Source organism: Coregonus lavaretus, assembly GCF_964263955.1.
Source record: "Coregonus lavaretus genome assembly, chromosome: 3".
Classification (NCBI taxonomy): domain Eukaryota; kingdom Metazoa; phylum Chordata; class Actinopteri; order Salmoniformes; family Salmonidae; genus Coregonus; species Coregonus lavaretus.
Genome location: NC_139990.1, coordinates 36,180,918 through 36,193,340, shown reverse-complemented (window position 1 = coordinate 36,193,340; position 12,423 = coordinate 36,180,918). Strand labels below are relative to the sequence as shown.

The window sequence follows — 12,423 nt, the reverse complement described above, 5'->3', positions numbered from 1 at the left end:
ATTACAGTATTATACAGATACAGAATGTACAGTTATGAGCTTGGAAAGCGTAGCTATCTGATGATGCTCAGAGGAGTAGCTAGCTATGTATTTATCTGGTATGTGTCTGCACATTACAGAATAGTATAGCAATGAGCCTTTAAAGCAAGGTTACATGATAGTTTGTCTCGTTCCCAGCTTGTACAGTTATGAACCTGGAGAACAAGGCTAGGGGATGATTGTCTGAGATTTAACTAGCTAAGCATTTACCTGGAATGTGTCTGGCCAGCATTCCTCCAACACTGACAGAGACTCTGATGCTCCTCTCCTCCACCGGTCTAACTTTCACCACTCCCTGCATCATCTTACTGTTGCCGCTATCAATGTACCCACTGCTGTAGTAGTACACGCCAGGTGCAGTGAAACGATAGCTGAAATACCCTGAGAAAGAAAAGACGTGATCTACATTGGAAATAAAGTGTCTGTCCCAAATGGCACCCTATTCCCTTTATAGTGCACTACTTTCGAGCTTGCCCTAAGGGCCTTGGTCAAAAGTAGTGCACTATATAGGGGATAGGGTGCATTTTGGGATGCAGCCTATGTTTTTATAAAGTTTTTTTGTTCATACAATATCACATATAAGTCACAGTGTATTATATATATTTTTTAAATTCCACACTGTAAATCACAGTGTGCCGTGGAACTTTACTTTTACATATCCATGCCTGTCAAACATGACAGTTTATTGATGGATATATCTCATTACAGAACATAACTAATTTAGCTCTCTGGTAGCTTTCCTATGATCTATTTACATACACTACCAGTCAGAAGTTTGGACACACCTACTCATTCAAGGGTTTTTCTTTATTAAATATTTTTTTTTACATTGTAGAATAATAGTGAAGACATCAAAACTATGAAATAACACATGGAATCATGTAGTAACCAACATTTTTTTAACAAATAGCCACCCTTTGCCTTGATGACAGCTTTGCACACGTAGGTAGGAGGGGTATACAGAAGATAACCCTATTTGGTAAAATAACAACTGCATATTATGGCAAGAACAGCTCAAATAAGCAAAGAGAAATGACAGTGTCCTCATGAAAGTTGCTTCAAGTACAGTCACAAAAACCATCAAGCGCTATGATGAAACTGGCTCTCATGAGGACCGCCACAGGAATGGAAGACCCAGAGTTACCTCTGCTGCAGAGGATAAGTTCAGTAGAGTTACCAGCCTCAGAAATTGCAGGCCAAATAAATACTTCACAGAGTTCAAGTCACAGACACATCTCAACATCAACTGTTCAGAGGGGACTGTGTGAATCAGGCATGTATGGTCAAATTGCTGCAAAGAAACCACTGCTAAAGGACACCAATAAGAAGAAGAGACCTGCTTTGTCCAAGAAACACGAGCAACAGACATTTGACCGGTGGAAATTTGTCCTTTGGTCTGATGAGTCCAATTTTGAGATTTTTGGTTCCAACCGCCATGTCTTTGTGAGACGCAGAGTAGGTGAATGGATGATATCCGCATGTGTGGTTCCCATGGTGAAGCATGGAGGAGGAGGAGGAGGTGTGATGGTGTGGGGGTGCTTTTCTGGTGACATTGTCTGTGATTTATTTAGAATTCAAGGCACACTTAACCAGCATGTCTACCACAGCATTCTGCAGCGATACGCCATCCCATCTGGTTTGAGCTTAGTGGGACTATCATTTGTTTTTCAACAGGACAATGACCCAACACACCTCCAGGCTGTGTAAGGGCTATTTGATCAAGAAGTAGAGTGATGGAGTGCTGCGTCAGATGGCCTGGCCTCCACAATCCCCCTTCCTCAACCCAATTGAGATGGTTTGGGATGAGTTGGACCGCAGAGTGAAGGAAAAGCAGCCAACGAGTGCTCAGCATATGTGGGAACTCCTTCAAGACTGTTGGAAAAACATTCCAGGTGAAGCTGGTTGAGAGAATGCCAAGAGTGTGCAATTTGAAGGATCTAAAATATATTTTTATTTGTTTAACATTTTTTGGGTTACTACATGATTCCATATGTGTTATTTCTTAGTTTCATGTCTTCACTATTATTCTACAATGTAGAAAATAGTAAAATAAAGAAAAACCCTTGAATGAGTAGGTGTGTCCAAACTTTTGACTGGTAGTGTATATATATATATTTTATACCTAAAGGGGTCCTACAACTCCAAATTAAGTAGCTAAATGATCCATAGTATGACCATCTTAAAACATTTTCATATGTCAGCTTAGAACCCCCCCCCCCCCCCCCCCCCACGTTTATTTTGGGAGAACAGCAATGGGGGATAGGGTAGCATGCTAACAATGCTCTTCTAATAATAGTGTCTAATCCCATCAGTCGAATGACAAAGCAAAAACAGAGAAAACCTGCATTTCAACATTGTGCTGCATTTCCATGCACCCCCCAGGGCTAGCAACAGACAATGGGGCAGTTGTCCATACAGCGGGGAAGAGACAAAATGTCCAACCTATAACAGAAATGCACACCTGTCTCTTTGTATCTATTGGTATTCTAAACTCAATTTATGTCTTTACATTCTCCGCTCCTTAAAAATGACAGACAACCTGGCACAAATGTTTGTATTAAAAGCAGAGGTATTTCTTTACAGCCATGTAAAAAAAATGTATTCCTTTTTTTATTCCTCTCACAATGGTGTCATTGACTTGACAATGTTGTCTATAATAAATTATAATTGAGGTGGAAGCCAGTTTTGTCAGTACTCCATCTTTAGCTTAAAGTATTTGTTTGAGAACCAACTAAGGTTGGTGAGCAACATAAGGTTGTTTATCGAGTTCCGTATAAAGGAACAAACCTACATGATGTCCTATCAATATACTACTACACATGGTAACTTAATAATTGTCTATACGCTCAGCAATCAATGGTAGGCCTACGTCTATTTGAAGGATTTAAAATGCAGAATGGACATCCTAGGAGACATATACCATTTATTTTGACCTTTGGAAATCACTAATTTCACTGCAGACACAAAATGCAGAGGCTCTTGCCTTATCAACACTAAGCCTCTGTGACGAGGTGTGAATGAAGGAGTCAGGCGCAGGAGGTAAAATACCGAAGTCCAGAGTTTATTCCGTTTACATAAATCAAACGCCCAAAGCGTCAAACTAAACTATTACAAGGGAAAACATCCACCTTGGCATAAACACAGTGAATAGTAGCTCAACCGAGCTACACGCTCTCACAACAAACAATCACTCACAAAGACAAGGGGAACAGAGGGAACACTTATACACATACTAATTAGGGGAATGAGCACCAGGTGTGTGTGATTGACAAGACATGACAAGTGGAGTGATGAGAATGGGATCGGCAGTAGCTAGTACTACGGTGACGACGAACGCCGAAGCCTGCCCGAACCAGAAGGGGGGGCAGCCTCGGCGGAAGTCGTGACAGCCAAACCATTGAATCAAAGGGAATCTCCTTTTTCCAACCTAAGACATTGTATGCTATGGTGTTACAGTATTGGCTTTGAGTGGATCAAATTGAATACTTGTCTAGGACCATTGATTGTAGAATTGAATGTCAATTTATTCATTTTTAGTTTTAGTTTTAAATATATAAAATATTTATTAATCATTTTTCAAGACTTTATTGTAAACTTACCTATCACAGTTGTAGTTGATGGACTCATGCTGGTGATTAGTGGTGTCAGAGCATCATCATAAGTGAAGTTGTTACTCGCCATCTCGCTAATCTCCCACATTTTTACTGTCACTGCATGGGACCCTGCTACTCCCTGAAACAGGAAATCCAACAAGACTTTACGTGACAAATCCTGATACTTTAGAATATACTATACTGTAGTTATGGGTTGCGTCCCAAATGGCACCCTTATGACAGCCCGCTTGGAGTTTGCCAAAAGGCACCTAAAGGACTCTAAGATCATGAGAAACAAGATTCTCTGGTCTGATGAAACCAAGATTGAACTCTTTGGCCTGAATGCCAAGCGTCATGTCTGGAGGAAACCTGGCACCATCCCTACAGTGAAGCATGGTGGTGGCAGCATCATGCTGTGGGGATGTTTTTCAGCGGCAGGGACTGGGAGACTAGTCAGGATCGAGGGAAAGATGAACAGAGAAAAGTACAGAGAGATCCTTGATGAAAACCTGCTCCAGAGCACTCAGGACCTCAGACTGGGGCGAAAGTTCACCTTCCAACAGGACAATGACCCGAAGCACACAGCCAAGACAATGCAGGAGTGGCATCGGGACAAGTCTCTGAATGTCCTTGAGTGTCCCAGCCAGAGCCCGGACTTGAACCCGATCTAACATCTCTGGAGAGACCTGAAAATAGCTGTGCAGAGACACTCCCCATCCAACCTGACAGAGCTTGAGAGGATCTGCAGAGAAGAATGGGAGAAACTCCCCAAATACAGGTGTGCCAAGCTTGTAGCTTCATACCAAAGAAGACTCAAGGCTGTAATCGCTGACAAAGGTGCTTCAACAAAGTACTGAATAAAGGGTCTGAATACTTATGTAAATGTGATAGTTCTGGTTTTTTTTTATAAATACATTTGCTAAAATGTCTAAAAACCTGTTTTTGCTTTGTCATTATGGGGTATTGTGTGTAGATTGATGAGGGGGGGAAATGTAATCCATTTTAGAATAAGGCTGTAACGTAACACAATGTGGAAAATGTCAAGTGGTCTGAATGCACTGTATTTAGTTTTACTTGCATTCAATACTAATTTCAGGTCAATAAAGTTTTTCTGTAATACAATGAAGGCAGACTATAGTTCAGATAGAGCCTGGTCAACCGTGGAGGCAATAGCATAATCGGCATACAAGTGCAAGTTATAGTTTTTTACAGACAAGTCGATATTGTTAATGTAAACAGTAGAAAGTACAGGACCCAGAATCCCCCTGCGGGACACCTTTCATAATATCCAGGAAACCTGATTTAACACCATCAGTAGATACACATTGAGTTCTATCTGTCAAGTAATTTTTGAACCAGTTACATGTCTCCTGGTCTAGGCCAATTGAGGAAAGCCTCTGAATTAGCAATGCGTGATCAACAGTATCGAAAGCCTTTGACAGGTCAATGAAGAGTGAAGCACAATGTTGCCTTTTATCCATACAGTTAATCACATCATTTATAACCAGGGATGCAGCAGAGATAGTGCTATGACCTGGTCTAAAACCCGACTGATGTACATTTAGAATACATTTCAAAGATATGAAAGATTTTAGATGAGAATTAATCAAGGATTCTAATATGTTAGCTAGGCAAGAAAGTTTAGAAATAGGGTGATAATTATTTAGGACACAAGGGTCACTACCTTTGTGAAGGGGGAGTACATGGGTTGCCTTCCAAACTTTGGAGATAGTACCAGATATAATTGTCAGGTAAAAAATATAGGTTAATGATTCAGCAATCAGGGGGGCAGAGAGCTGTAGCAAAAATGGATCAAGCATATCAGCCCCAATTGATTATTGTAAACATAAATCTTAAGCAAGGCATCTAGCACATCACAGATAGTAAATTGTTGAAATGAAAACAAAGATTCACTAGAAGTTGACAGGTTAACGGTCAAGTCATCTAGAGGCTGTCAGGGGGAAGAGCAGTCGATAGACTGACCAGGGTCAATTAAACCACTGTTTCTCTCAAATAAAAAGCCTGCCTAGATAAAATGATGATTAAAAGCATCACTTATCCCATTCTTCTCAGTTAGGATGCCAGAGTCAGACAGAACTTGCTTAGGCAGGAAAGAAGAGGAATTTGTATGCGGAATTTGTACAGCGCGTTTACTGTGAACACTGAGGCTGTACCCGCTTTAAGTTACAGTTTTAACAGAGGTCAAGTAGGCCACTGTGTCTATTTGATCATAATGTAGGCCTACCAGAGTGGCCTACCATCAAAAACAATGGAGAAAATGCATCCCATAACATTGTAACATGGAAATAGCTGTTATATCATTCAGCCTACAGCAGCAGCCAATGTGTGGTGTTCAATGTAGGCCTACATTCCATGAGACTTTGGAGAAGAAAAACATGCAGGGCTTGACATTAACCTGTTTATCCACTTGTCCTTCAGACAAGGAGGTGACTGAAAATGTTGTTGTGTTTGATGCAAGAAACCACTTTACAAAATAAAATGCATTATTATTCCCATACCATTATTACAGAGAATCAGACAAATGATGCTACCTCTGCCTAAAAATTCCTGCCTTAGCTCATGTAGCTCTTTCTGCAGGTCGTGCATGTAGCTGGTGTTGACTGTGCTGGACAGTTCCTCTCTAAGGGTGTGTTCGTAAATTCAATCTGGAGTGCTAGAGGACTCTCAGAGTGTGCTCTGGGCGTTCGTAAATCCAGATCATTATCAGATTGTCAGTTCATAAATTCAGAGCGCTTCACTCTCGGAGCGTTCAGAGCGCACACTAGACACTCTGGCCGAGGAGTAGGGTTGATCCAAGCGTTCTGACCTCACAACGGCAGTCAAGCACCCAAGCTAACTGGCTAACGTTGGCTAGCTTGCTAGCTACTTCCAGACACGAATGAGAGAACACCTCACTCTGACCATTTTACTCACCCTTACAGAGCTGGTTAGGCTGTTTTCATGTTATGCGGAGCGTTGGTGACTAACTGTGCTGCTGGCAACAGTTTAATTACGTTTTTTGCAGACGTTTACCGACACCGGCCATATGCAACGGGTGTTGATCATTCGTAAATTCATGAGTTATTCTGCGCTCTGGCACACTCAGACGAGAGTGCTCTGAAATCGGAGTAGATGGCCAGAGTGAATTTACGAACGCACCCTAAGTCTGCGCACTTCCATCCTGAGAGCGTGGTTGTCCTCAGAATCTCTGGGGATTCTCTTAGCAATGTATTTTTTAATAAAAATGTTCTTGATTCACTTGTAACATTTTCAGGATACGTGATGGCAAGGTCTCTGAAACAATGCTTAGAGAATGCATCCATCTTCATCTCCGTGGTGACCTCTTTAAACAATGCACTCTACTCTAGAATGATCTGCATGTGTCTCTAGATAAAAGCACTAATTTAAATAATGCAACTATAGATAAATGCACTTTTTAAACAATTCACTTTTATGAATAACACAAATAAAGATATGAATTGTGTTTTTCAATGAAAAAACATATTACACATAAATTAAGATACTCTCTCAATGTTCAGGATGTTCCCACCTCCTTTCCAAGTGCTCTTTCGCTTGTTTGTTTATTCGTCTGAAAGCTTGTTTCCCTGTTGGTTTTGTGTTTATTCTTCTTGTTGCCCTTGTTAGCTTTACAGTCCCCCTATCCCATTCCTTTCTTGTGTTGCCTGATGATTCAGCAGATGAGTCTTGCAAGAACTATGTCGATCAATCTCTCAATATCTCCAAACTATTTCCACAAAATAAAAGTATCTTCCAATTTCTCTAGATGGTCAGAACACAGCAATGCACTAAAATAACTCAACTGTATAATACTGTATAATACACATTTTTTATAAAATGTTCAATTTAGGAGGAGCTCTGCTGCTCATGGAATTGGTTGCTAGGATATCTCCTAGCAACCAATTCCATGAGCAGCAGCACTTAAGATGAGATAATAAGATAATCTATGGTTGCTAGCAAAACTGGCTGGCGGTTCATTCTGGTTAGGTTGCCTGAGAGGCTGGGCTGATGGGTCACTGGATGCACAGGGATTTCTCAGATGGAATAGAAAACAAGATGCCCATTTTTGCGTCATAGGCTTACCTGTGCTAAAAGTTTTTTTAGTATGACTTAGAACGCGTCTCAACCAATCACAATGTTGTAGAATAATCTGTTTGGAAGTATTAGACCAAGGACTACATGCTATGTTCAGAGGTAGCAGAGGAAATTCAGGGACTGTTCAGGGAATGCTCCTAACAACTGCCAAGATGTGGTGGCTTTTCGTGTGCTTTTCATCAGCCGTGGCATCACCCAGGTGGGTGCTACATTCCTGGCAATGGAGTACCAGTACCGTTTTTTGTTGAGGCCATTTGATTTTAAATGCATTATCCACACGTGTGTTTGTATTGTGTTTTATATTATAAAATACATCTATTGATCCATCCAGCCATCCATCCATCTATCTATTGTCGTGACGTGCCTTTCATTATTGTGATGACTGTTATTTATGGAATAATTACCTACTATGTTTAATTGTTACTAGATTAAATTAATAATGTAACAATTAACTCATTAGGAATTTGAGCCACCACAGGAAAAGTTGTTTAACGAGTTACCGTTTCCCGAATTAACTCTAAAGATATCTAGATATCTCTTATCATTTAACAGTCATGTATTAATCATTTACCTCATATCAGTCTCATTCTGAAAGTCATAGGCACTTTAAGTCTGCACGAACACGGGTCTTACTGATCATTCCGTACCACACAAATTGATTTAATTATTTATTTACTAACTAATAGAGAGGTACAAACACATACACGGTATAGGTAGGGATTAGAAACTTAATACAATGAAAGCGGGTCCCTAGCGGACTAACACAATATGACACTTGTTACAAAAGATGGCGAGTTAAAGAGCGAGAGAGAAAAAACACTTGGATAAACATGGACCTATGCTCATAGTAATCATAATACTTTGCCCAGAACTGCCGCCCTTTTCGTAAGACGTAATGCATGTATTTACGTGTTTGTTTTCGTAGTCTCTGTTGGACCCAGGCCTTCGTGGGAAGTGTCGATTGGGCCTTTTCTTTTCGGATTGCCTTTTAGATGTAAGGCTCAGATGTAAGGCTCAGATTGTCCACAAGAGGTCACAATGTCCTTTTCCTTAGTCGTCTGTTTACTTTCACCCGTTCTGGAAGTGGTCTTCTGAGGACGGCTATTCAGCCGTGTCAATGATCCCCTGTGGGGTGATGAGAGCAGTGTAGTAGACGATGGTTTGAAGAGAGTAACAGGATGGTCCCACTTAAATTCACCTTCTTAGATACAGTACAGCTACTCAGCCGTAACGTTGATTGTTAGTGGAGGCAACTTTGTCGTCTTCACCTCGTGTTGATTTTCAGGGTCGGGACCAATATGGACAACAACTGCAGCTTGAGGTCCGTCTAGTCTGATCTGATAATTCTTATCTCAGTCTTTTATGCACTCTGGTACAGAGGGGCGTTTCCGTCATGCTGACACGCTCTCTGAGCTCCCTCGGGCGTGGCTAGTTACGAGGCAAAGGTATTATTATCACTATGATTTTGTTCGAAAGCTAAAATCACATTCCTATCTTCACCAAAACATTGTCTTCCTCCTTGATATTTTCTACCCAAGGTAAAGGATGTAACCCTGATATACACAGTGTAAAAACTCTTCAAGTCACAATGTTTTCGTTATAATATGACATCACAAAATAGACATACATTTTCCATATTCCATTTCTCATCATTCCCAACATTTGGATGTTGAAATATATTGTCCCAATGTTCATTGTTGGATGTTGAAGTTTTTGGGCGGCAAACGACTCTGAAACGAAGGACATTCCTTTCACCATCCTAGAGGGCCAGAGATAGATTCTCCTATCTCTAATTTATGGCAGTATTAAGGTGTCAAGACCGGCACAGCCCCCCCTGTCGGCCATTTGCCAAGCTGATATGAGGTCTTTGATCCTCACCCAGGGAGAGTCAAGAGTCATTTTTGGGTTCGATCCCCGGGACCACCCATACACAAAAAAATAATGTATGCACGCATGACTGTAAGTCGCTTTGGATAAAAGCGTCTGCTAAATGGCATATTATTATTATTATTATGACACTATCTATCTATAAGAAGAACACACAGCAGTCTTATCAATCTAACGTTCAGACCCATTGTAGTTTCATTCTATCAAATATAGTCACCGGTTTTGACTATTCTTTCATGATAAATAGTCAAATGACCTATTCCACTTACCGGTATTTCGTTCAACATTGCATCTCGCACGTCCAACCATGATTGTGGCATTTTCACTGTTGAAACCAGTTCCTGTGATTGTCAGAAGAGTTCCCAGGCCATCTGATCCTGACATACACAATGATCAATGACATTAAACTTAACCTGCTCTTGGGGTGGCAGATAGCTGCTTCCCGTGCGCCGGTGACATCGATTAAGGCAGAGGGGTAGGGTTAAAGACACATTTCAGATGCATTCAGTTGTGCAACTGACTAGGTTTTCCCTACTCAAGCATCTTAGTTCTCCACCGTAGTGGCATGTGGACAAACAATGATAGTTATACTGACCAAAAATATAAATGCAACAACTTTAAAGATTTTACTGAGTTACAGTTAATATAAGGAAATCAATCAATTGAAATAAATTAGGCCCTAATCTATTGTCACGATCGTCGAAAGGATTGGACCAATGCGCAGCGTGGAATGCGAACATACTTTATTATATATTCACCACACGAACAAAAACAACAAAACGATACGTGAAGTCCTAGGGTTTAAACACAAACCATACACGGAACAAGATCCCACAATACACTGTGCCAAACAGGCTGCCTAAGTATGGTTCCAATCAGAGACAACAATCAACAGCTGATTCACGTTGCCTCTGATTGAGAACCACACCGGCCAACATAGAAAACACATAACTAGAGACCACCATAGAAACACAAAACATAGACACTACACACCCTGGCTCAACATAACAGAGTCCCTAGAGCCAGGGCGTGACAGTACCCCCCCCCCAAAGGCGCGGACTGCGACCGTGCCAAACATAAACCGAACAGGGAAGGGCCGGGTGGGCATTCCTCCTCGGAGGCGGATCCGGCTCCGGGCGTGACCACCACCCTCTAACAACCCCCCAGTAGTGCCCCTGGTCTGGTCTGGCCCCGCTGGCTGGAGCTGGACTGGACATCGGTGGAGCGGATTGCTTAGGCTCCGGTGTGGAGCAGCTGACCGGTACCTGACCAGCCACCGGTGAACCGGGCACGGGCTGTGCCGGACTGACGACACGCACCCCAGGCTTGGTGCGGGAAGCAGGAATGGGCCGGACCGGGCTGACGACGCGCACCCCTGGCTTGGTGCGGGGAGCAGGAACAGGCCGGACCGGGCTGACGATGCGCACCACAGGCTTGGTGCGGGGAGCAGGAATGGACCGGGCTGACGACGCGCACCACAAGCTTGGTGCGGGGAGCAGGAATGGGCCGGACCGGGCTGACGACGCGCACCCCTGGCTTGGTGCGGGGAGCAGGAACAGGCCGGACCGGGCTGACGATGCGCACCACAGGCTTGGTGCGGGGAGCAGGAATGGGCCGGACCGGGCTGACGACGCGCACCCCTGGCTTGGTGTGGGGAGCAGGAACGGGCAGGAACGGGCCGGACCGGGCTGACGATGCGCACCACAGGCTTGGTGCGGGGAGCAGGAATGGGCCGGACCGGGCTGACGACGCGCACCACTGACTTGGTGCGGGGAGCAGGAACGGGCCGGACCGGGCTGACGATGCGCACCACAGGCTTGGTGCGGGGAGCAGGAATGGGCCGGACCGGGCTGACGACGCGCATCCCTGGCTTGGTGCGGGGAGCAGGAACGGGCAGGAACGGGCTGGACCGGGCTGACGATGCGCACCACAGGCTTGGAGCGGGGAGCAGGAATGGGCCGGACCGGGCTGACGACGCGCACCACTGACTTGGTGCGGGGAGCAGGAACGGGCCGGACCGGGCTGACGATGCGCACCACAGGCTTGGTGCGGGGAGCAGGAACGGGCCGGGCCGGGCTGACGACGCTCACCACTGACTTGGTGCGGGGAGCAGGAACGGGCCGGGCCGGGCTGGCGACGCGCACCATTGGCTTGGTGCGGGGAGCAGGAACAGGCCGGGCCGGGCTGGCGACGCGCACCATAGGCTTGGTGCGGGGAGCAGGAACAGGCCGGACCGCACTGGGAACACACACCACTGGCCTTATACGGGGATCAGGAACGGGCCGGACCGGACTGGCAACACACTTCAGTACCTCTCGCCGTGCCTCAACACTTTCCCTCCCTCTAATCACCAATGGCTCCCGTAACCCGGTGGCCTTCTCTCCTCGTCCACAAACTCGCCCCTTATCTGCCTCTAGCAGCCCCGTCGTCCATGCCATGTGCCCCCCCTAAACATGTCCGACGACGACACTGTTGGCGCCGTACCTCCTCTCTCGCCAAGGCTTTAACCTTTGCCCATGGTCCTCTGCCCTCGAACATGTCCTCCCAGGACCACCATTGGCCCACCTGGGCCATCGCCAACTTCTCCATCTCCTTACCTGGCGTTAGCTCCGAAACACGCTGCTTGGTCCAGTATTGGTGGGATCTTCTGTCACGATCGTCGAAAGGATTGGACCAATGTGCAGCGTGTAATGCGAACATACTTTATTATATATTCACCACACAAACAAAAACAACAAAACTATACGTGAAGTCCTAGGGTTTAAACACAAACCATACACGGAACAAGATC

General features: G+C 44.3%; 1 pseudogene across 1 annotated transcript in view; it reads right to left on the bottom strand.

Annotated features, from left to right (window-relative positions):
- Positions 1 to 12,423, bottom strand: part of LOC311107203 (fibrocystin-L-like) — an 80,918-nt pseudogene that overhangs the window by 38,726 nt on the left and 29,769 nt on the right. The window contains exons 9-10 of the transcript in view: positions 9,902 to 10,009; positions 287 to 420 (exon numbers count right to left, since the gene is read on the bottom strand). The product of the transcript in view is annotated as a fibrocystin-L-like (transcript). The remainder of the gene's footprint in view (positions 1 to 286; positions 421 to 9,901; positions 10,010 to 12,423) is intronic.